Source organism: Ambystoma mexicanum, chromosome 6p (assembly GCF_040938575.1).
Source record: "Ambystoma mexicanum isolate Mex_15411 chromosome 6p, UKY_AmexF1_1, whole genome shotgun sequence".
NCBI classification, from domain to species: domain Eukaryota; kingdom Metazoa; phylum Chordata; class Amphibia; order Caudata; family Ambystomatidae; genus Ambystoma; species Ambystoma mexicanum.
The window spans coordinates 589,845,321-589,871,652 of record NC_090935.1 but is presented as its reverse complement, the minus strand read 5'-3'; the positions used below and the strand labels follow the sequence as shown (position 1 = coordinate 589,871,652).

The following is a 26,332-nucleotide window of genomic DNA, read 5'->3' as shown; positions in this document are numbered from 1 at the left end:
TAGGCCAACATTTGAACATTCAAATTAAAAAGAAGAGGGGACAAGGCTGACCCCTGCGGGACGTCACAAGAGGTGAAAGACACGCTTGAAAGGAAACTGAGACCGGCCTTCCAAGAAAGATCTGAACTATACAAGGAGGAAACCGGTAACACCTGCTTGCTCCAGCCTACTCAGTAACATTTCGTGATCTACTGTGTCAAAAGCCGCAGGTAGATCAAGGAGAAGAAGTACTCTAGTCTCTCTGCAGTCCTGAAGCAATGCAAAATCATCTCACAAATATTGATCCCCATCTGAAATTCACAATACCACAACTTGTATTGTGGGCCTCCAGTTTGTTTCCAGGTCATTGCAATGTAGCGTTTGGTGAGTATGCAAGTTAGGTCCAAGAATCTGGTGGGTATTAGCATTTGTGACCTAAAAACATTTGACCGAAAACATTTCATCGAATTAGTTTGACCTTTTTTTCAGTCAAATTTAATTAAATACATATATGGTGTTGGGGAAAGGTGGGAAGGGGGGTTGCGGAGTTCTCCCCCTGCATTTTAGGCCAAAAATAAGGTCAAATAAATTCTATCACATGTTATTAGGTCAACCAACTGGTGACATGCTTAATTTTCCCCAGCCTGGGATATGCCCCCAGTAAATATTCCAATGGACCCCAGCTATATCTAGCAATCCCTGCCGCCCTGCAAGCTTGTTCAATGCAGGACCACAGACTTTGCACTTTAAAACATTTCCAGAACATATGAATTATGTCACCGTTGTCTAGGATACACCAAGAGCAGGTCGAGGGTTCATCCTTGTTGGATTTGGCAACTCTGTTGGGAGTCATGTACGTGCGGTGGAGTACATTAATTTGGAGCAATTTAAATCTGCCATTCCGGAACACATTTTTTGGGAAATTAAGAACTTGTTTCCATTCATGCTCAGTGATTGCAGCACCCACATTAGTTTCCCATCAGGCTTTCATGTCTGGGTTTTGAGGGCTTGACCCACTCAATAAGCAGCTATACAGCCTGGTTACAGGCCTCCAGACGTCTTCTAGCATGTACATCAGGGACAAGGGTGCCGTCTCCTCCGTCACAGCTGGCCACCCAGGCCATCTATGGCTTGCAACCACCATCACTTTCATACATTGCAAAAATGGTCCCTTAGGCAGGTCCGTCTGCTAGGTTAGTTTATCTAAGTCCCACCCTCGTACATGTACCCACATGTAGAGATGTCCAATACCTCACAGCGCCGGAAAGCAGCCAGATCTTCCTTAGATTAGCATACATCTACCAATATAGGGGCGTTAAAAGAGTAGGCACAGCGTACCTGGAGTAGCTTTAACGCTCACCACCAGAGCTTCCTGCCCAGGACCGCAAACAGTGGTGATGCATTTGTGACGCTTGCCAGGAACCACAACACTTCTTTAAGACAGGCAGGTGGCACCAGTTGTTGAAGCATTGTTGACTCGGAGGTGGGGTTGTCAGACAACCATTTTGAAACAAAGCTTAGCTGGGCAGCCAGGTAGTAAAGTTCCAGCCTAGGCAGCTGTGCACCGCCACCTTTGCAGGGAAGGGACAACACTCCAAGGGAAGAGTCTGTCAGCTTGGGCCCCAGAGAAAGTCTCTCATCTGTGTGTTCAGGAGGCGGAAGAAGTGAGCCCCAATGTAATAGTGAACATTTGTGAAGCAGTACAGAAATCTTGGGAGGACAATTTTCACAATTGCAATTCTACCCATGAGTGATAGAGTCAGCCGAGACCAGAAGGGCATGGACCATTTGAGGCCCCCCACAACCTCTAGAGTGTTGCTTGGGTCTCTTCTGGTGTGTGCATGATATGAATTCCCAGGTATTTGAAGGAGTGCACGGGAGACCCATGTCCGGTAAGGCTGTCACACTCGTCTCGTGAAGGCCCACCAAAGGGAAAAGGCAGGACTTTAGCCTATTGAAAACAATTCCAGACAGTGCTGCAAAGTTGTCCAGTATGTCCACAACCACAGGTAGGTTACGTTGTGGTTCGCATAGGTAGAGTAAAATCAGCATATAGTGATATTAAGTGTCGGGAGCCCCCTGTTAGGATGCCCGCTTCCAAGTATTCCTGATGAAAGTGTGCCGCCAGGGGCTCCAGAGCTAGGAAGTATGGCATGGGTGATAATGGGCGCCACTGGCAAGTCCCATGTCGTATTTCCACAATACTGATATCTGTCTGCCCAATTTCACCTGAGTAGTTGGGGGGTGAGGCGGGTATACAGCAGCGTCACCCAGAGAACAAAGCTCTCCCCCATTCCAAAACTCTGCAGTGAGGCGAGCAACCACTCACAATAAACCGAGTCAAAAGCTTTAATAGCATCCAGGGACACTACTCCGTAGTGCTCCATGCAGGATCCAGATATGGTCTATGATATGTTATAGCCTGCAGAGGTTCAGAGTGGTGCTGCCTCCCAATAAAAGCCTGGTTTGATCTATGTGCATTAAGTAAGCAATTACCTTGCAGAGTCTGACCGTCAGCACCGTTGTGAGCGTTTTCATATCATAAATTAGCATGGCCAAGGGGAGATGCGAGTCGGAACTGTTCATTGGCTTGCCTGGTTTAGGAATGGGTATGACTAAGGTTTCCCCTCACTACTAGTATGCCTTTAACGTAAGCCTTCCAAAGACCTTGAGCAACAAAGGGTCTAGGTTAGGACTATAAGCTTTATAAAATTCTGGGGGAACACCATCACTCCCGGGCATCTAACTGGGAGAAAGAGGCAATTGCATCACCCACTTCCTCCACTGTAATGAGTTGGGCCAAAAGGGCCCATTGTGAAGCGGTCAGTCGTGGGAGTGAGATTAGTGAGAGTGCTTCCACCACCTCTCTCTGAGGTACCTGTTTATCATGGCTGTATAATCGGGTATAGTATGTTGTGAAGGTGTAATTAATTGCGAATTTAGACATCCACAGGGCCCCACATTCGTCAAAGTAGTGTGGTCTGAGGTCTAGGGTGTTCTCATTGGCATATTAACACCAGTAATCTCCCAGGTTTGTCCCCTTCCACATGTGATCAGTAATTCGTTTTGCATAGTCAAATTTATAGAGCCTTTCCCATGCCTCAAGGCAACGGGACCGGGTTTCAGCTAGTTTTGCCTCATCAGTCCACAGGCCTGTATGGTGGGCCTCTTGGGTCCGGATTTCTTCAAGGACTTCCCGTAGTTTGCGGCGTATGCCGCTTGCACTTGCTATCTTCCTGCCCCTGGTCACCACCTTCATAGTTTCCCAAACAGTGCCCCATTCCTGCACACTACCGATGTTATGCTTCAAGAAGTCAGTCACAGTGTCTTGGAATGCTGACTGGGAGGGTCAAGCACCGACCGGCATACGCCACGTCGGGATAGGGCTCATGGTGTTCCACTCAATCAGCAAGGGGGAGTGGTTAGATATCGAGCAGCCCATATATTCGGGACTACAAAGTTCAGCGTTCTGTCCCAGCCTAATGAAGAAATAATCAATTCTAGTGTGTAATTTATGGGGGGGATGAGTAGTAAGAATAGCCTCTAGTGCTTGGGTGTAATTCCATCCAGACGACCACTAAGTCTTGGTCTTTTAAAACAGCACTTAAAGCAGTAGTGGCCTGGGATGGACCCCCGCGCGGGAGAGAGGATCTTTCAAGCGAAGCCTCACTAACAAAGTTAAAATCTCCTCCCCCATAGGAAGAAGCCCCTGCGCCTTGACACAATAGTGCTACTTAACGTACGTAAATGAGATGGAATATTATGGTTCAGAAAGTATGAGTTCACAATGCAAATTACTCTGTGCTCCAGGTAGCCCCAGACAATTACATACTGCCCCTCCCTATCTCTCTCCACTTCTAGCAAATGGAATGGTAGGGAGCCGTCTACCCATGTAAGCACCCCCTGGCAAATTTGGAGTATGTAGCACCATAGCCTGTTCCACCCCAGTAATTCAAAATTGACTCTTGTCCAACCGCTGACAGGTGGGTTTACTTGGATTAAAGCTAGAGATATTTTCGTGCGTTTCAGGTAGGATTTCACTATTTCTGTAGGGATAGGAACCTAACCCGCAAACGTTTCAGGTTAGTATTTTAACAGGGGCCATGGGTATATAGCGTGGTAAATGTCACCAGCAGGATTCCCATGGCTCCAGGTCATCACTGCGGCCTCCTGGAGCAAAGCTACCAGCAGTGTAGTGTCACCCGTGTCCCGGTTAACCATGTACGCAGAATGAATATGAGTTGACCATAGTCAACCTCTAGGTGCTGAGAGTACTTCACACTGCAACTCCAAAACATCAACCTCATGACGAGGTGTCCTTGATCGAGTTCCCTTTAATTACCTTGGCCAGCTGCGGTTGCGCTCTGCACTGACACTGTGAAAGTGGACCTGACCCGCTAAACGTAGCTTCAGCCTACTCACACAGGTCAACACTACCCACAGACATACAGACTGTGCAGTGTGGCGCCACACACCCGCCCTCCAGCCCCACCTGTAGTAGCACCCTGTGTGCCATAATGCATGGTGTAAACAAAAGAAATAGTACAAGAATAACAAAGCTATGATACATTGCCTAGCAAAGATGTATTTCTCAGGGAGTCCTATATTTACAAGTCTGGGCTCAGCCATTGAGTACCTAGTATGAGGGACCAGCAACAGGCTGGGTCCCAGTGTCAATTTGAAGTGGGCAGATAGACCAGCAGTGGGTGACTGGACTCTGTGCTCCCAATGAGAAAAGGTAAGTTAAGCGGCTTCAGCTATAGTCATTTAGTAGTTAAGAATTACGAATTATACAGAACCCAGGTTCCACATGGGTCATAGCTTCATGCAGGACTGTCTCGTAGCTTCTGAGGACAGCCTAGGCCCCGGGGTCCACATGCGGTCCCGTAAAGGTCGCAGAAGTCAGACATTCATTCGGGCGTCAGTGCTATTTTTGTTTGCCAGGTTGTTGTGTTCCATCCACATGGTTGCCGCTGCATGACTGTCCAGGAAGTGTGATTTATTATTGTAGAGGATCTTCAATCTGGCAGGGTACATAAGACTATATTTGAGGTCCAAGTGTCTAAGTCTTCCCTTTATCGGTACAAATGAGTTCCTGGCTCTATGGACCGTAGGTGTGTAGCCCAGGTAGATGGCTATCTTAGAGCTGTCCCTCTGTATCTCACTGTTTTCCCATGAGTATTTCAGGATAACTTCCCAGTCGCGGAAATTCAAGATCCTGGCTATAACCGGCATTGGGTGGGATCCAGGAGGGGGTCTATTTTGGAGTAGGCGATGGGCTCGTTCAACTGCAAAGCCCTGTCAAAGATTGCAGGTCCAATTTCTTCCAACAGCAAGTTTTCAATGTACATAGTTGGGTTTGGTCCCTCAGCACCCACCGGTAGGTCCAACACAAGGATATTGTTCTTGCGGGAACAACTTTCTGCGTCCTCTGTTCGTGATTCTAGTGCGGTATTCCTCATTTCAAGCTATTTAACTCGCGCCACAAGGTCCTTCGTAGTATCTGTCTCTTTTAGCTGCATTTCTGCAGTTGTAACCCTATATGCCAGTTGTCTGACGTCTTGCGAGAGGAACTGGACATCTACCTTCACCTCATCAATTTTAGTTTCAAGTTACACTCTTAAGATGGCAATTGAGGCAAGAACCTGGTCTTCCTCAGGGTTCCGGGCAGGAGTGGGCGGCCCAGTCTGCGTACTGTCTTCCGCCCGGGCATCTTCTCTGTGTTCACCAGCAAAGAAGTCCATGATTGATGGTTTACCCGTGTGCTTAGTGGGTAACATTTCGAGACTTTGAGGCCGGGGGAGGTAGCGTAGCGCCACACTGCACAGTCTGTATGTCTGTGGGTAGTGTTGACCTGTGTGAGTAGGCTGAAGCTACGTTTAGCGGGTCAGGTCCACTTTCACAGTGTCAGTGCAGAGTGCAACCGCAGCTGGCCAAGGTAATTAAAAGGAACTCGATCAAGGACACCTCGTCATGAGGTTGATGTTTTGGAGTTGCAGTGTGAAGTACTCTCAGCACCTAGAGGCACAGATAAATACTTGCCCGGACGACTGTCTGGCGTATGCTGCCATGAGTTGTAGGGCCTGTACAGGCCAGATAGAAGTCCAAGGCAGTTGTGAGAGCTCCCCCCCGCCCACCCGGCTGCTGGAATGGTGTCCCAGCTCCAAACAAGTAAGCAATTACAGAGGGGTGTGTTATGGCGAGAGCACAGTCAGAGGGACTGTAGGACAACCTAGCCATGCCAGTGGGAGCTCTGGAGGCAGGGCACCTCCAGAAGACATGATCCTGTGAGGCTGGGGCCGTGTTCCACGGGACAACCGCAGCTGGTGAGGGATGGTCTTTGCCACAGGGTAGGGGGCCGAATAGTCGGCACCGGTCTACCCAATGCGGGCCAACGCCCCTCCGCGTCCACACCCAAATTATCAGCTGGAAGTTAAAGTTCTCGGAGTCGACGTTGTACATGCTGGTTCTCTCGAGTGGAGGTAGGGTGCGCTCCGTAGCTGCTCGCCTTGCAATGCCACAGGTCAGGCACAGCGTCTGTCCCGCCGCTAAACCGAGGTATCGGCACAGCTGTGTATTCCTGCACACCAAAGGAGAGCAGCGAGGGATGATCTCCTTCCAGGTAACAGCCCAATGAAGCTGTGTTGTGTGCAGCGGAGACCCGAAGATATCACAGGGTCGCTGCAGTGGACATTTTGGGGATCTGGGGTCAAAGTTGTACCCTTCCGGAGATCTGATTTGCATTGCCTAAAGACCGTACCAGCCGGCGTAAGGTTCCCACGCAAGTTGGCGAAGACGGACACTAAAAAACACACTTTTTGTTGCCGCAAGCAGGATCAACGAAGGATCCCAGGGGGAGCCTCAGGCAGTTCCAACCTCACTGCATGAGCTCAGGCCACACACCCCTACTCGGGATCCCCATATATCTGAGAACCATGATGTGTCTCCAAAGATTCAAGAGCATCAGAAGGTTCCTGTGCTTTGAAGACAATGCCACATTACAAGAAAGCAAGCGAACAAGCTAGCACCCACCATCGATGTGTGGACTAAGATTGTGGCACTGCTTCAGAAAGGATGCATTCTGAGGACGAACAGGTGATAAGCAGTTGGTGGTCTTCAATGCAGCTGTTCCTTCCAACAGCATATCTCCACAAAACCGAACAAATATGCCATCAAGATATGGTAATTTTGTGGCACTGCCACTTCTTATTCACTGATTGGCATAGTGTATTTGGGGAAGCATGCCACAGCTCCATGACCGACTGTTCAAGGCATAAGTGTGGTGCGCAAGCAGTGTTACTTTTTGAAAACGAGCAGAAATGTTGTGGGACAGGATATGTTTTCATCAGTGTCGAGCTGGCTGAAGACCTGCTGTCCAAAACATGAAATATGTGGGTACAATCAGGCAGAAAAGGGATGACATAACCCAGGAAATGATGAAAGATTCAAGCAGGGAACTGTTGTACTCCATTTGGATTTGCTGGACCTAAACAAATTTATTTTCCAAAAAAGGGACGGCTGCGATTCATAATGCACTACTAGGCAACCAAGAGTGACATGGATAACCTTGACCATCTGCATGTTTATTGGCAAAGGATAGAGAAACAATGTGCCCAAACGTCTGTACATTGTAGTCATTGCCGGCTTGATCATTTGGATGTTGCAAAATCGCAATGGAAGCCTTGGGCTCGGTAGAACCCATGTTCCTGACCAGTCTGGGGGAAAGAACTGATTGATGTGGTGATCAAATAGAGAATACCGAACGCCCAGTTGAACCAGAAAAGGATAAATAGCATGGGTTGCCAACGGCTACACACCCCCCCCACTCCGGCCTTCTGCCCATCATTGGCAAGTGGCACAACGGCACAAAGTAGGTGTTGCTTAAAGTTCCGAAGAAAAGAAGTCAAGCTTTATACGTATGTGACCAATATGAGAAACTGGAACGCAAAATACACCTCACCACTAAACTCCTGTGAAGACTACATGTAAAACTTCTTTATGATCAAATATCAAATAGACCATAGTAGCTTTTGGGATACAGAATGTCCCCGCAAAATGGGTTTAGCTGGTACTTTGGAAGAAGAGGGGCATTAGCAATTCGGGTTATGCAAAAGATGTTCCAATATATTGCTCCACTAGGTCACAGAAATATAAAAAAAATATAATATATGTTTGAAATAAAATGTTATTCTCATTCCAAAAACACTTCCAATTACTTTAAATGTGTTCTGGTGTCAGGCTGCTTCGAACGCAGGCTGTACAAGCTCACATTCGGAGGAGCCTCAGAGCAGCATACCAGATCCCGAGGCATCCCCTTCCCTCAGAAGCCTTCGCAACGGAACCCGCGAAAGCAAAATAAGGGCGCCAAAGCCATTTTATACCGTAAAGAATTATGACAAAATAAACTTTACTTCAGAAGAACAACACTGCTCTTATTGGTTGGAATCGGTGTACAGTGTTTTTTATGCCAGCGTAAACACTGAAAACAGACCATACATACAAGCAAGAACAATGGTGTATCTGCTGCTGAAAGCACATTTTCTTTTTTGGTGTTAAAAAAAGCCTTTAGCTGCTATCGGCGTTATCCTCCGTGGCCGGCTGACGCAGTCTGTAATGGCACCACTGCCCGTGTTAAGGGATTCTCACTTTGCTGTGACTCTTAACTTGAGAAGAGGGCCGTTACAAAACAGGGTTGGCGTGTCCTGTTGGATAATAATGCCTCATAACAGCCCTGGGACATAGGAAGTTAGCAACTCAGGTTATGTTTTAAATTATTGTAGTGATATACAAATTCTATCATAAGTGGATAAAAGTAACATTTTTTTTTCATTATAGTTACTTTGCACTAATAACAACCGATCCATATTATGGTTACAAGTAAAACCGAAAAACCCCAGAAATTCGCCAGTTATGGTAAGCTAAGCAACCATAACTCGTGCCACCACTGTGCAATGGTAAGACTGACACCTATTACATGAAAGATGACATCACAAATGATTGATGGATAGGTTGTTATTAGTGCAAATTAACTATAATGTCCCTTTGAAATAATTGTTGCATTGAATTTGGTATGTTTTTCTTAGGGCAACTTAACCATAACGTCTGTTTAACAACGTTTTTTTGTCAGTGAATTTCATAGGGTTTTTAGTAGGGCACTTTAACCACAACGTTCCTTCAGCAGTTTTTTCAGTAAAGGTGATAGGTTTTTAGTAGCGTAACTTAACCATAATGTCCCTTTAACAAAGTTTTTTCACTGAATTGCATAGGTTTTTAGTAACGCAACTTTAACATAGCAGGCTTTAACAACTTTTTTCACTGAATCCTTGGATGCCCTCATGACGAACCTATTGGAAGCCCAAATTGCCCTGTGTATGTGTCCATTTGTGCTACCCCTTCCCTTTCCTAATAGTGTCTGTGTATTTTATAGAAATTAAAGGTGTACAGTGTTGGTGAGTGTATGAGTGTTTTTTCTTTTTGTGTTAACATTGCATGGTGAGTGTGTGGGGCACAGTACTGTCCGAGATGGCTGCAGCTAAGCAATATGGAGGTTTCCAAGGCAGACTACACCTGGCCGGCATATGTGCAATCAGAACGCAGGCATCCATAGGACTCCAGTACTAGCCGCAAGGCCGCAGCTTCTCATGCACTTTTAATTAGTTGTGGGAGCGGACATCTGTCCGTTCCACAGCTATGGGCATGCGTAGGGCATCCTCTGTGTGCTGGTAACACCGCCCCTGTCGGCAATCCTACGGATTCATACGGTAGGTTACCGCATTTCAAGCAGTCGTACCGCCTATCTATTTTGCTGTGCAAAACTACCAATTTATGGCTGTAGCCGGCCTGGTTCCCAGTGGAAACAAGGAACACCATAATTAAGTGTACGATGGGCGTGTTAAATGTCCAATTAATTTGACTGATGAGCTGCTTGCCTTTCCATGACCACCGGTGAAACAGACTCACTGTCTCTGCGCTGAGCACCGTGACGAAAGGTGTCAAGGGTTCGCCTGTGGTTCGTACAGCTAGAGAAAAGATTTAACTGTAGGTGTGACAGTCTCTAGTGAGTCTGCAAAATGGCAAAGCGGGTGCTGCTTAGTTACTCACATACAAGTAAATTTAAAGACAAAAGTGAACAGCAGATTCTTCGGATCGCAAAGATTATTAGTGGTGGTCTAAAAAGTCATGTGGCCGCATGGGGCTGGCTGAATAATTATGTTCTTGCTCCGCGTAATGAAGCTGTGTTTCTCCTTGTTGAAAGCATTCATTTATTGCAAAATTTACTCATCTCCGTGAATCCTGGTCCTACGGCTAATGCCGTACCATGAAGTGTCCGTACTCCATGTGACGACACCTGAAATCGAAACACAAGGCACCAGTGGGCAGGGTACAAGGCACCAGTGGGCAGGGTACTGCCCTTCCAACAATGCAATAGGTTACTTTCCTCTACATTCCCCACATCTGCTCCTGCCAACAACAGGGATACTCCTGTAGGGAAGCAGATCCCATAAAAATCCTTGCAGACCATATGTTCCGCTGCAGATCCTTACCTGGCAAAGGGGATTGTATTGTGCATGTACTGCGATGTGCTACTCTGCAGGGGGGAGCAACTTCAAAGTGCTTGAGAAGGGTTGGTCCAGGAGCATTACAATGACTGCCGCCTACTTAAGTGAGGGCCACTGAACATGTTCCTCTCTCTGCACATGCCCCATTTCAATCCTGTATGTGGTACCCCTTGCATACCGGCCCTTCCCTTCTGTGTCATGGGAACATAAATACAAACCAATGAAAAAGGGGAAAAAGATTTTTTTTAAAAATAAATAAATAAAACTGTTCAGAGTTGAAAAATTGAATTGCCAATGAACGGTTGTAGGTGCCGCGCAGCTTATACGTTCCACAGATTGTGCAGAAAATAATGGGAGGCGTGCCTCTGTGGAAAATATTGCAGTCGAATCGGGTAGAAAGGGCTGGCTGTAAAAAAATTTAAAAAAATGTTTGTGTTGCTTTGCGTTTCAAAGCGTTGAAGTGCACAACAACTAGTACAAAAATGCTTGCTGTACTTCCAAGAAGCACAGCAAGGCATTTTGGATACATTGTACAAAAATCAGAATGGCAGGATCAGTAAGAAGGATGACATTTGTGGGAACAAATGTTCGTGCTGTGAAACCTAATATTTCCATTTCGGAATTACAACATGGCCACATGTTGTAAAAAGGCACAAACAAACTTCTTCACAATGTACCTCGCTTTCTACATTTGCGGGACAAATGACGCAGACTCCTCTGTGTCTACGTAATGCGATAAAAAATTGTGCAGGTGTTTGGAAACATACGCATGACCTGGGCAAGTGCCTTCTTCATCGCAAATGGCACAAATTCCGGTAACATGTTGTAAACATTTCCCTCCACATGTCTGCATGATCGCGTGTCACCAAAGTGGGAGGAAGACAAACCAAAATCAGCGACTTCATTGCAGGTACCCCATACGAGTACACATCCACATGATCGAATTCAAAATTAGCAGCCACTGCACAGTGTTTTCCATTCACTTTCAATCAATGTATTCAGAACTCCCCCAAAAACCATACACTCTGGCTCGTGAAACACACAGCCATAACCGTACCTTCTGCATTTCGATTTACAAATACACCGGGTACAACAGTCTGTGCGTTGAAACCACACCCAGAAACATTATTGAGCAATCCTTTACCCTCCACAGTCCCATTTCCATGCCAGCCATCCGCAAAAGCCCTGGATGTGACACATGAAATCCTGATGTCCGCAAACGTTTTGGACTGTGTGTGGGAATGGGTGCATACATTTCAACCAGGATAGGGGATTTCGTTTGTAGTGGTGGCTTGTTTGCCTCCTTACATTGTTACAGGATTCTCTTCAATGCCTTTTTTTTTTTTAAAAAGGTACTTGCACAGAAATATCTGTTTTCGGTGTTTGTAGCGTTTTTTGTTTAGTAGCCCTCCTCACATTATTACAATAACGTCTTCAATGCAGCCTGTAGATTGTAAAAAAAAAAGTAGCATTGGCACTGGTGGAAAAAGAAATGCCATTTGCATTGAAAAGGTGCACATGTCGGGGAGAACATCCCAGCACGACTCAAAAAAAATCACACATGCTTCTGTTGATAAGACACCTTCCGACCTCTGGCTGGCGACACCATTCTTTGGAATAGCCCCATATTATTCTTGGTGGTATGCATGAGAAAAGCACCTTTGCAGCGGTAAAACTGTGCTTCACTGCTTTCATCACCTTCTTCAGTTGCCGGAACACATGTGAACAAGGCATGAAACCCAAATGCAAAGCTCCATATTGCACCACCACAACATGTACAGTAGCGAAAGTGGCCACATCACGACAAAGTGCAAGCAGAATGCCGAAACTTCATACATCAACACTGCACCACAAAGCCTCCACTCCCTCAAAATCTAAATTGCCATGAAAGACTCTTACATCAAAATTGTGCAGATCTACCACAAAGGCATCAACTCCTCTCCCTTGCTGAATCCCTGGCTGAACCTGCACTGGTTACCTGGCCACCCTCTGTTCTCGGGCCCAGGTCCCCTCCACCGCCAGTCTGACACCTGCACTGCCTTCCTGGCAACCCCCCCCCCCCGCACTTGTGACGGTCTATGTATCCCTACAGTCCCACAACCAGCACTTGTCAACGGATGTCTACATGTACCCTTGCACTTGCCACCAGCTGGTCTTACTTTACTTATTGTTATTATTCTTTATCCCTTGCACTGCACTGCCCCCCCTTACTTGCACATTCCCCATTTCCCCTTCCCCCTTCCGAAGCACTTGCAGGATCTGAATGATACCTGGCCTAGTAGAATTGCTGTCCGTCGTCCCTCTGTTCTCCCTTCCTTGAAACACTTGTGTATAGGCTTGTTATAAATGCCATATCATATCAGATCATACCCACGATGAACACTGTGCGTCTCTCCATCTCTGCCACCCTCACTACACAGAGGAGTGGAAAAAAAATATTGCTGCCCTTTCCTGTGATGCACAACCCCAGCACCTGATTGGACAATTCCCACAGTCCAATTCCCATGCCCAGCATGCTAACAAGAGCAGGATGTGGCACGTACACTTCCCCAACTATCGCAAGGGCCGCGCCCCAGTAAAGCTGGAGCAGTCGTCCTTCCCTTTGGACTATTTTTTTCCAACACGCCCTCATTGGGTACTGTTAAACAGTCACACAGGCTTCCGCCAATCACATGCACCACTCTATTAAGTGCAAAAAATGAATACTTCAAAGTGCAGTACAGTAGTCAGTAATCTGTGCAATGGACACTACCCAAGCAGATAAAATATACAGTTCACCCCTATCCACTTTTATGCACACACTACTTCAACACAGCACCCGTGGACACACTGCAGGAGTGTTCACTCCATTAGCTCCAGGCATGGGCAAAAAACTGTAGGATGTGCTAAAAATCACCACACCCATGGAGCCAACAATGTATGCAATGCTCACAAACCACACACAGAATGCAACAATGTCAAATCTACTTGCAAGCAGCCCACATAGTTGTCTGGGCAAGGCCTCCACGCATGCATCCAAGGTGCTAGGCCCTCACCACACACAACACACCATAATACACCCTATGTTTAAATGCTCATGTCATGTGCAATTCACTCCCCATCTGCAATTGAGCCTGCCAGCTTTCACCCTGGTCACATATTTGAATGCATGGCTGCATGACGTTGCATTGGGTGTGGTGAACGGTATGTACGTGGCTGTGTATATGGTCCATATTTTACATGTGTGACGCTGAGTACTTCCTTCCATGGCGCAATATCTTAAAGCACTTCCTAAAGCAAGGGTGTTATAAGGGCCAAACCATAGCAAATGCAAATGGTCACATGTGGCTCCCTAATGTGCAACACGTGCAATGATCTACACCATATGCTAATTTAGGCATAGCAGCTCACTTCTGCTGTTCTACCAAGTCTACAATGTCCTCCCCAACCATTGTGCAAAGGTCATCAACTTCAAATACATGCAGAGTTACAATTGCATGTCTGCATTATATTGTGGTGGCTGTGGTGAAGGCCTATGCTCTTGGGTGCATGGACTACGGCCTTTGGCCATGTACCCAACAACCTAGGCCTTGCCCACACCCGCCAAAACATAACAGTGCCATTCAGGGGAACATGTAGAGAGGTACCAGAATTAACAAACACAACATAGGCACCTCCACATCTACCCAACCGCTGCACCATACTACAGCGATGCATGCAAACATGTTCCAGTTACCATAATCCACAAACATACCACAGTGTTTGGCACCCCTACCCACTTTCATTCACATAGCTTTAAAATACTGCCAACCAAACCACAAAATCTTCACAACATTGGTCCTGCTCCCAACACTCTACAAAGTGCATAGAACCAATATGGCATAGTGCAGTACAACACTTAGTAATCTGCGCAATACAGACTACCCAATCACATAAAAACCAGTTCAACCGTACCCTCTTCGATATGGAGACTATTCCAACACTGCACTCAGTAGACACACTACAGTACTGCTCACTACAGCATCTCTACCCACACCACACACACAAAGTATCAATGTCAAACCTACTTGCAACCACTGGACATACTTTTCAATCTTCAATCCGTGGACCTACTTTTCCCTGCAAGGGCTCCAGCCATGCATCAAAGTGGCTACGGCGTTACCACACACAACACACCATAGTATACACACTATGTTTAAATGTTCATGTCATGTGGAATCCACTCCTCTTCTGCAATTAAGCCTCCAAAGAAGTCACCACTGGAGCTGTCATGCAATAACGAAGGCTGCCTACAATCACCACAAAAGGTTGTTGCCTGTTGAGGTACCCGCTATGGAGTACGGATACCGCTGGCACACCACTGTCTTCTTCTAATGGTATATATCAGATTAACCACTTCTCACTCCCCCCATCCCTTCTTCCCACCAACAGATCCCGTAAAGTATGTTTTCCAGGCCCTGTTGTTGCCGCTGCATTGTCCTTGGATACAACATGCCGGCCGTATCCAAAATTTATGACGCACATCACGCCACGGCACAATGCATTGTAATCAGACTTTTGACAGCGGAGGGAACAGAGAAATGTGATTGCAGAGCGAACAGGGAAATAGGCTGGCAGAGCAGCGCCAGATATCACTAATGTTAGTGGGAACACTTATGTACAAGAGCCCCAGCCATGTACACAATGCCTTAGGGGCTTGGCACACACACCACAACACTATCCTCCGATACACCATTGCAGCGTTTCCCAAAAACCAGACGCACAGTATGCTTCCCTCCAGCCAACAACCAGGTACGGCCAATGTTCACCAACATCACAGCTTACTGCAAGCCACAGAGTTTTGTCCGCGGAGCGAAAAGGGAAATGGGTCAGCGGAGCAGAGGCATATGTCACTAATTTTTTTAGACTTACATTTCAGTTCTTTGCAACAAAAGTACTGGTCGGATTTCCAACAAAACCCACAAAATCACGCTTTCAGACCCAAGCCCCGCCCCTGCTGCAAATTTGGTTAAAATCCATACAGCTGTTTGGGCTGCAGCTGTGTGCAAAGTTTTTGCCCATTCAGTCTATGGAAAAAAATAATATTTTGGGCCCCCCCTATAACTTTCCCCACCCTGCACGAAACCTCACCAAACTTTCAGAGAAAATTCAGAGCAGCCCATATACTTTTTTGCAAAGTTTGGTGAGGATTCCTCCAGGGTGGGCAAAGTTATAAGCCGCCCAAAAAGTGGTCTTCCTATGGGTTTAGCAACTTAACCATAACTAAATATATATAACATGCATTACTTACCGTAAAAGCATTTCTGATGATTGTATCTGCTTAGATTCACATGCTGTGCATATAGTCTGACATCCAGTGGTAACCACAGAGTATTGCATCTTGTCTTTCGAGAATCGAAAGGGGGCGTCAACATGGGCGTGCCTGTAACACTATCCCGACGTGTAGTGTACCCAAAATCCCTCACGCGTCGAGGTCCCTCCGATTGTATTTTTTCTGCCTGGAGGGAGCCTTATGACTATCGTGAGTGAGTACAGAAAAGAGAGAAAGTAGTAAGACGTCTATGTTCCTTCCATCCGAGTGGGGAGGAAGGGTGGGCGCATGTGAATCTAAGCAGATACAATCATCAGAAATGCTTTTACGGTAAGTAATGCATTCTTCTGATGCGTGTTAATCTGCTTAGAATCACATGCTGTGCATACACTAGCGAGCAGTATCTGGAGTTGCAGGTGGGTTGTGAGAAGGAACAGTAGTGAAAAGATGTCTTAGTACTGCTTGTCTCACCTGAGAATCAGACCTAGAATAAGTATCTAGGCAACAGTGTTTTGTAAAGGTGTGTACAGAACTCCTGGTTGCCGCTTTGCAAATGGACTCTAGGGGAACATTTGCAATGAATGCTATGGAAGCCCGAGTGCCTCGAGTAGGATGTGCTCTAGGCTTGAAGGGAAGTTCTCTCTTAGCAAGAGAGAAACAGAGTGTGATGCATTTGACAATCTACCTTGAGATTGCCGATTTAGAGACAGGCTCCCCTTCTCAACCAGCTGATATTGAAATGAAAAATTTGTTTGTTTTTCTCAGTGGTTTAGTTCTGTCCAGGTAAAACATGACTGCCCTACGGACATCTAAAGTGTGTAGGCTTCTTTTGCCATGTTAGTAGGGTTCTAGAAGTAAGTAGGCAGTTCTATTGATTGGTTCACATGAAACTTGGAGATAAATGTAGGCGCAAATCTAGGGTGAGTGCGCAGAACCACCTTATCTCTGAACTGTAACGAAAGGGTCTAGGACAGAAGGCCTGTAGTTCACTAACCCTTCTAATAGACGTGATAGCCACTAGGAAGGCTGTTTTATAGGTAATATCTTTGAGACTTGCTTTATGCATAGGGTCAAATTGAGACCCCATAAGTCTGGTTAATAGCACATTCAGGTCCCATCCGGGAGCTGGATTAGAAATGCGGGTGGGGTGAACCCTCTTGACCCCTTCCATGAAAGCCTTAACTTGTATTTTCCACGACGAGACCTTCTGTTGTGACGTGGTGTAGGCTGAGAGAGCAGCTAAGTGAGCCTTTAGGGAATTAAAAAACCAGCCCTTAGTCAAGTGAGTCAGGTAAAATAAAATGCGCGTGGGAGAGAAGTCAATGGGATTGACGCCCTTGGAATTGCACCAGAAAACAAAGTGTTTCCATTTACTGGAATAGCAATATCGGGTGTTAGGTTTCCTCACTTCCCTAAGTATGTCCATGCATCTCTGAGGTAGGTGTCCGAACTCTATCACCTCAGGAGCCAGGCCACTAAATTCAATGTTTGCAGGCATGGGTGGAGTGTCTCCCCTTTGTCCTGCGACAACATGTTGTACGGGCAAGGTAGCTTCACTGGGGGAGAGAGGGACATCTCCATCAGATGAGCAAACCAGGGTTGGCGGGCCCACATGGGGCCACCAACATCATGGTAACTGGTTCCTGGTGCATCTTGTGCACTATCTTGTTGAGTAGGGGAGTCGGGGGGGAAAAGCGTAAACACATTTCCCTGACCATGTGATCCAGAGTCGGTTCACCTGGGAATGGTTCTGGGGTACCTGGAGGCGTAGTCTTGGCATTGAGCATTCTCCAGTGTTCGAACAAATCCATCTCTGGGAAACCCCATTCTGCAAAAACTTTGGGGACTATGTCTTTGTGTAATCGCCATTCACACTCCATGGGTAGTGGGAAATCTCTGCTGAGTATGTCTGCCAGAAGATCGAGTTCCCCTGTAACATTTTGAGTTCCCACTTCCAAATGTTCTGGGACAGTTTGGACAGCTCTGGAGAGTGAGTGTCCCCCTGTTTGTTCAGATAATACATGGCTGTGGTGCTGTCTGAGAGTATCAGGACCTTATTCCCTTTCAGTTGTGTCTGAAAGGCCTTCAGTGCTTTGAAAATTGCCAACAGTTCCAACAGATTTATGTGGTTGGATGCTATGTCTGATGACCAAACTCTGTGCGTTGTTTGCTCAAGCAGGTGAGCTCCCCACCTTGTGAGAGATGCGTCTGTAGTGAGAGTGGCCTCCACTGCGGGGGTGGTGAAGGAGTTTTTCCCTTCAAGAGGTTCTCCCTCAACCACCATTGCAGCGAGAGTCATCCCATTGTCCGCTGTCCTGACAGCACTGGCTGTTGAGCCACTCCTGCATTGGGCGCAAGCGCGCGAGGAACCAAATACATGCATGACTAACAGTCGCATAGCCTTGAGTACCGTCAACTCTCGACTGGCTACGTAGTGAAGGATTTGAAACATGTTTTGGACCCTCTCGTTGGAGGGGAAGACAAGGCTGTCCTTTTTTTTCGAATTAGAGCCCCTAGGAACTGCTTGACTTGACTGGGGTCTAAGCTGGATTTCTTCTCGTTGATGGAGAATACCAGGCTGAATAAAAGGTCTATTGTCTTCTGGGTATTTGACAAGCATGTCTCTTAAGAGTCCCCTGTTATGAAGAAATCGTCGAGGTAAGGATAAACCGGGATGGATAGCCTGCACAGGTGTGCTGCTGCCACTGCCAGTACCTTTGTAAATACCCTCGGTGATGAGGCTATGCCGAAGGGTAGTACCTTGAACTGATAGTGCTTGTCTTGCATCATGAATCTTGGGTATTTTCTGTGCGCAGGCAACATTGAAATATGAAAGTATGCATCTTTCATGTCCAATGTTGCCATGTAATCCCCGTGTGAGCAGGGGGAGGACCTCCTGCAGGGTGACCATATGAAACTTTTGAGGTTTGACAAATTTGTTTGTTGTGTGCAAATCCAGTACAGGGCGCATGGCGAGACCCTTTTTGGGTACAAGGAAGTACACTGAATAAATACCCTTGTTTACCTGTAGAAGAGGTACGACTTCTATGGCGCCCTTTTCCTGCAGTCTCGACTTCTTGTAGCAGGATGCGCAGATGTTCTGGTGTCAGGTGTCTTCAACGTGGAGGTCTGAATTGGGGGGACTGGCAGAATTCTATACAGTACCCGCGGGCAACGGTCTTGAGTACCCACTGGTCTGTAGTTATCCCCTCCCATACTTGAAGAAATCATGTTAGCCGGCCCCCGACTGTGGAGGAATGGGAGGGGACCTGAATCTGCGCATCATTTTTGGCCTGAGGGCGGGGAGCCTCTAGGGGCAGAATTCTGGCCCTTTCCTTTTCCACGTCTTTGACCTCTTGGGGGGATACGGTGTGGAATAGCTGCTGGTTCCTTGGGGAGAGGACCAATTATTTCCTGAGCCGTATTGGTTCTGAGGGAAACGTTGGCCACGAAAGGAACGTCTCGATCCGCTCCCCCTCCTCAGGGAAGGCCTCTTGGTGATCTGATCCGGGGTCTTGAGGGTGTCATGCTCTTTTTTAGCAGTTTTGAGGGCTTCGTCTACTGCCTTTCCAAATAGATTAGTATCCTCCACTGGCTTATTTATTATTGAAGTTTGCGTTTCTGGTTTGAAACCAGAGTTTCGTAACCATGCGTGCCTCTTCAGGAGGGTACCTTGAGCTAAGGACCTGCCAGCCGTCTCTGCCGCATCCAAAGTATTTTTTAAGATACTCTGCTTAACTTGTCTGCCTTCTGCTACCGTGGAGAGCAGGCGAGCCTGTCGCAGTTAAGGGACTTCTTGAAGGCCTTCTTGTAGCATGGCCCATTGTGAGTCGGCATAGCTAGCCAACAAAGTCGTGTTATTTGCGATGCGAGTAGAAAAAGCAGCGGCAGCCGTGGCCCTCTTCCCTAGAGCGTATAGCCTCTTGCACTCCTCGTCCGGGGGTGCCTCCCCGGTTGATAGGGGAACCCCCAGCTCTCTTCCTGGTTGTAGTTACCACCAGTGAGTCTGGAGTAGCATGGCCCCTGATGTAAAGGGGATCAGAGGGGGAAGATCGAAACAATTTTTCTACTCTATGATTTACTGCTCTGGGCAGGTGTCAATAATGAAGGGGCCAACCGCTTTTTGATTGGGTTTAACAGAGGAATGGCATGGCTGGCTGGCGGTTTCTCTATTAAGATGTCCTCGACAACATCAGCCTCTGGTACATCTTCCAGGGTAGCAATCTGGAAATGTTCCACTGCCTTTCTTAATATGGCATTGAATGCCATTTGGCTGTAAAACAGGAAGGCCTGTCGAGTGGGTGTGGTCGGGGGGGAATCCATGCACAAGGCATCAGGTTCCAGTGTTGGATTAGGTGACTGCCAAGACTGAGGATCACCCAGGTCAGGGTTGTCTCCCCAACCTTCTGTGGTGTCGATATGAACATCCTCAGTGTCAGCAAAGGGATATTCATCCCGATTTTCTTCTTCTTCTTCTTCTTCTTCTTCTTCTTCTTCTTCCACCACAGGGGGAAAGGAACTCTCTTCCAGGGTTCTCTTGGGGTGGACTTCTCTGAGAGTTGTACAAACCTCTCTAAACTATCAATACATCCCTCAAATTTCTCCCTGGCCCAAATAGATGCGCCAGAATCGTCTAGGGGTGGAAAAGGCTCTTGTAATGGATTTTCCCCACGCAAAACGTCGCGATTTCTCCTTTAACGCTGAAGAAATCCCTCCAGTGCCTTTCGAAAAGTCCTTTCGGGGGGCTGGCAGTTCATGAGTGTCCTTGTGTCTGTCTTTAGGTCTTTCCGTGGGTTCCGATGAATCCTTCGGCCTATCCCTGGATTTCGACGAATCCCTACGTTTGTCCTTGGGTATCGACGAATCCCTGGACCGTTGCTTCTGATTACCTGCCAAAATAATCCTAGCGATGCTTTCGGCAACCTCTTCAGAGGTGGAAAGGTGTCTAGTTCGGTCCTGCGGTTGCACGTTTGTTTTCGGCGGAACCAAGGCCTTCTCGACCATGGACGCCTTCTTCCGATGTGTCTTGATGGTCACCTGAGTATTTGGGCAGTCCCCTTCAATTTAGAAAGCCCAGTCGCAAGGCGCACCTGCGGTTGCGGGGAGGGCTGCCGATCCGGTCGACCGGCAGGCACTGCTGAAATATTCGGTGTGCCCGTTGACGCTATGGGCCGTTTCGACTGTTTTGTCGAAGACGTTCTGGGGGTTGTGATTTTAGTGTGTAGAGTGTGCGTCCTGTCTCTGGTGTGTACAGTCCCCATAGCAGGACCTGAGTCTTGCCTGACGGGGCCAGGGATGGATGACGCGGAGCGGGAATGCTCCGCCGAGAGGTCAATGGTCTCTGAATTGAATCGAGGCCTGTTCGTCACTTAGCCCCTTGTCACAATCGGTGGTTGTGGCAGCGGGAGAACTAGACTTGGCCTGCGACATTCCGTAGGCCGCCCACCGCTTAACACGGCACTCCTTTAGTGTCTTTGGACGCAGGAACTTGCAAGACGCACTAGCCGTCTCGTTGTGATTCAGGGGCAAACACCTCTTACACTTACAATGTTTATCCTTCCAAGGAAATTTGGCCTTGCAAGAAAGGCAAAACCTAAACGGAGTCCTCTCCATAGCTAAGGAAAAATATAGTGACAAAGGGACCCAGGGAACAAAGAGGAAAGGGAAAGGCATTCTCGGAAAAGAAAATGTCGACCCCGACCCACTCTCCCAACTGTGTAGGCTGGCCAGAAGGCCCAGCAATGCCAACCGGAACACTGTCTGTCGAAGGTCCGTAGAACCGGCTTCGGCGTAGATCAGGAAGCAGCCGTCGATTGAATGGACGGTAGGATAATAATTAATAACTTTACAATATACGACCGATGGTCGAAAGGATAACAATAGCAATGTCTCTGGATGAGAACCGCATAAGGCGGCCAGTATGCCGGGCGGAAAATAAACATCTGAGGGACCTCGACGTATGAGGGATTTTGGGTACACTACACGTCACGTAGGGATAGTGTTACAGGCACGCCCATGTCGACGTCCCTTTTCGATTCTCGAAAGACAAGATGCAATACTCTGCAGTTACCACTGGATGTCGGACTAAAGGCACAGCATGTGATTCTAAGCAGATGAACAAGCATCAGAAATATATGATACATTGCTTACCACAATCATATTTCTGATGCTTGCATCTGCTTAGATTCACATGCTTTGTATAGACCGACATCTAGTGGAAGTTGCAGAGTATTGCACGTGAAGTTTTCTAAGTTCGGAAAGGGACGTCGACATTTGTTTGACAAGAGGGAGTGTACGTTTTAAGCGTGAAGTGCAGGTTGATACGATGAGGTGTGAAATATCCATGCTTCATTTAAAAGCACCTTCTACTTCAAGAGGTGAGGAAGGGCGGGCACATGTGAATCTAAGCAGATACAAGCATCAGAAATACGATTATGGTAAGTAATGTATCCTTCTGAGGCTTGTAGATCTGCTTAGAATCACATGCTTTGTATAGATTAGCGAGCAGTACTAGCAGAACGAGGTGGGTCATTAGAAGGTAGCGCTGCAAAGAGACTTGTCCCACCTCTGTATCACCCCTAAAATGGGTGTCCAGGCAGTAATGTTGGGTGAAGGTGAACTCAAGTGGTAGCCTTGCAAATGGCATCTAGCAGCACGTTTGCTATGAAGGCTAAGGTTGGATGCAGTTGACAATCCATTTAGAAATCGCTGCCTTAGATATAGGGTCCCCTTTGCTTCCAGCGGCTACAGATACAAATAAACAATGTCTTTCTGATTAACTTTTTTTAAAGGTAGAAATGACAGCACTGTGTACATCAAGTATATGTACACTTCTCTCTGCTGCGTTTGAAGGGTTTTGGAAAAACACAGGCAGCTCTATACTTTGATAGACATGGAATTTTGAAATGAATTTGGGCGAGAAGCAAGGTTGTGTGCATAGCACCACCTTGTCCTTGTGTATTACTACAAGGGGGTCTTGTACGGACAGAGCTTGTAGTTCACTAACCCTTCTGATAGAGGTTACGGCTAGTAGGAAGGCTGTTTTGTATGCAAGGTGCTTAAGACTTGCTTTGTACAAAGGCTCAAATGGGGTACCCATGAGTCTTGTGACCAGCTGGGAATAGGATTAGAGATTTAGAGATGGGGGGGTGGTAGAGTTTATTGACGCCCTCCATGAAAGCCTTAACCACGGGCACCTTCTACCACAAAACTTTGGTTTGGGACGTGGTGTAAGCGTATCGAAAGCCATTGGGTGTACTTTGAGTGAGTTCAAGACTAATCCTGAGTCAAGTAAGTAGAGGAGGTAGTTGACTATATTGGTTGGTGAACAGTTGGATGGATGGAGAGACCCTGTTCGGCACAACAACACAAAGCTTTTCCATTTGTTAACATAGCAGTCTTTTGTTAGGCTTGCATGCCCTCCTTGAGTATTTCCATGCACCTATGGTCTAGGTTAAGGTGACCAAATTCTATGACCTCAAGAGCTAAGCTGCTAAATTCAGCTTCTGAGGGCATGGGTACAACGTTGTTCCCTGATCTTGGGTCAACAGGTTGTCCATGCAGGGTAGTTTAATCGTAGGACACAGGGATATCATCTGTAGGTGTGAGAACTAGGTCTAGTGGGCCCACATTATAGTTAATCAGGATTACGGTTACTTGTTCCTGCTGTAGCTTGTGGACTATTTTGTTGAGATGGGCTGTTGGCAGAAAGGCGTATGCAAATTTCCTTGACCAGTTCATCAGTAGTGCATTCCCCCTGGATCCTTTCTTGGGAAACCTGGATGCATAATCCTGGCATTGTATGTTTTCTTGGGTCACAAAAAGGTCTGTTTCAAGGAACCCCCAGTTTGAGAAGACGTTGTGTAGCAAGTCTGTGTTTAATTGCCATTCGTGCTCGGAGGGTGGCATTGCACTCCTGCTTAGCGCGTCTGTCAGAGAATTGAATTCCCGTGGAACATGTTAAGCCACTAGGAACTTGTTGTGATATAGTGCCTACTGCCAGATGTTCTGGGCTAGTTTGGACAGCCCAGGAGAGAGTGTTCCCCCGGTTTACGTAAAACATGGCTGTGGTGCCATCTGTGAGGACTAGGACTGTTTTGTGAGCTACCCGAGTTTTGAAGGCTTGAAGTGCCTTGAGAACTGCTCGAAGTACCAAAAGGTTAATGTGTTTCCTGGTTAGTGCCTGTGTCCACAGACCATGAGTGGTATGGTGAAGAAAGTGAGCGCCCACTCGTCATAGACGCATCTGTTGTAAGAGTGGTTTAGATCACTGGTGTGTGGAAAAGTTGTCCCTTTAGCAGATTTACTCTGTTCACCACCGCAGTAACAGAACCAGAGGTTGTGAAACCACCACTAGATCGGCCCACAACCCGCTTGCCTGTGACCATTGTTTCGCTAGCCACTCTTGCATTCGACGCATGCGTAGACTAGCATGAGGCACTATGTAGATGCAGGAAGCCATCATTCCCAGCAGGCGCATTGCATTGCCTTGCGTACTGTCAAAGCCGAATCACTGCTAGTACCTTTGTGAATACCTGAGGGTTGATGCAAAGCCAAATGGTAGCAATTTGAATTGGAAGTGTTCACTTTCCAACTTGAATCTGAGGCATTTTCTGTACGCCAGCAACATTGAAATATGAAAGTATGCATCTTTCATGTCCAATGTCGCCATGTAATCCCCCGTTTTTAATAGTGGAATGACTTCCTGCAACGGGGTCTTCCTAAATTTTGAAGGCTTGACATACCTGTTTATAGGGCGCAGGTCCAGCACTGAGCGCATTGTCATATCTTTGTTTGGGACAAGGAAGTACATCAAATAAATATCTTGATTTTGCTCCGTGAGGGGCTCTAGCTTGATGGCTTTTTTTTGTAACAGAATTTGGATCTCCTCTTTGAGGATGTCAAGGTGAGCAGAGGACACGAGTCCTACGCATGGTGGTGATAAGTTTCTAGGAACTCCACCAAGCGTCCCTTGCCCACTGTATTTGGAACCCATCAGTTTGACGTTATTCCCTCCCATTGCTGGGTGTAATGCGAGCCTCAAGTGGGGACGCATGGGAAGGCAGGTGGATCTGCACGTCATTTGGTGGAAGGGGCTGCTGCGTCTCTAGAGGCTACAGCCATGTCTCATCCTTTTGCACAGCAAAATCCCTGCTGCTGGTAGTGGTAGGACTGAGCGTGTGGGCTATAGAACAACAAGTTACTTACCCGTGGTAACGTTCTTTCAACTAGTTGTTCCTCGCACCTAGTCCTCATCTTTTGATACATCTATAATCAAGCTTTAGCATATATCCATATCCATCTTTAGCTGCTTCAGAACATTTTACCAGCAGGGGACTCTGCGCATCAATGCCTGTCGACTCGATTTCCATCGAGGGCCTCCATCTCAATGTCATCACTGGTATTTAACGCGCGCAGCAACCGTTGGCTTCATTTCTGTTTTTGTGCACATTTCCAATTTTCTTTTGAATGTACCTTACGCAAGACAGTTACTCACCCTGAAAGAATGTAAACTGCAAGAACAAGGAAATTCTACTGCAGGGTAGGCTGGGAGTGGCGATGAGTTATATGTGGGAGGAACATCCAATCGATAGAAGGTTACCACGGGTAAGTAACTTGTTCTTCAAGTGGATTGTGTTCTCCCTCATCTTTAGATAAACTCCCAAAGCAGTGTTTGCATTTTTGGAGGAGGGAGTCAGAATTTAGGAGTTCCTTATTGGCTTGTGTGTACAGATTGTAACACCGCATTCCCAACTCCACATACCCGGCCTGAGGTAGAATCCAGACTATAATGCTTTGCGAATGTGTGGGCAGAGGACCATGTGGCCGTCGCACACATTTTCCTGAATTGGGACTCCTCTCTGTAAGGCAGAGGAAGTAGCCATGCCCCTAGTCGCATGATCTCTGAGACCCTCGGGAGGATCTGCTCCAGCCAATCTGTAGCATTCAGAAATTCCTCAAATTAGCCACCCAGCTAAGGTTTGTTTTGTGACCGCCATAGCCAATTTATGGCCTGTGTAACCAAAGAAAAATTGATCATCCTGTCTTAACTTAGACATTCTGGATATGTACAAGCTAAGTGCACGCATTGGGTCAAGGATGTGTAATCTCTCCTCTTCCTTTCCAGGATGAGGTGGAGGATAAAACAACGGAAGTATAATTTTTTGAGTTGAATGAAAATCAGACATTTTTGGTAACAATGTGGGTTTAACCTTAAGGATCCTTAAACAAAATCTTATAAGGAGGCTTACAAGACAAAGCTTGAAGTTCACTCACCCTACGGTCTGATGTAAGAGCAACCAAAACAATGGTTTTCACGGTAAGCAACCTTAGAGGGCAGGAATGAATAGGCTCTAAAGGCGCACGCATGAGACATTTCAAAACTAAGTTGAGACCCCAAACCGTGACTACATACATTTGTCATTCCCTTCAAAAATTGTATCACTAGAGGCATTTTGAATTAAGTTAACTTCATATGAACGCTTTCAAATAGATGGCACTGCTA

General features: G+C 46.9%; 1 protein-coding gene across 1 annotated transcript in view; it reads right to left on the bottom strand.

Annotated features, from left to right (window-relative positions):
- AP3B1 (adaptor related protein complex 3 subunit beta 1) overlaps positions 1–26,332 on the bottom strand; it is a 2,743,269-nt gene that overhangs the window by 2,146,749 nt on the left and 570,188 nt on the right. The gene's annotated exons all lie outside the window — the stretch shown is intronic.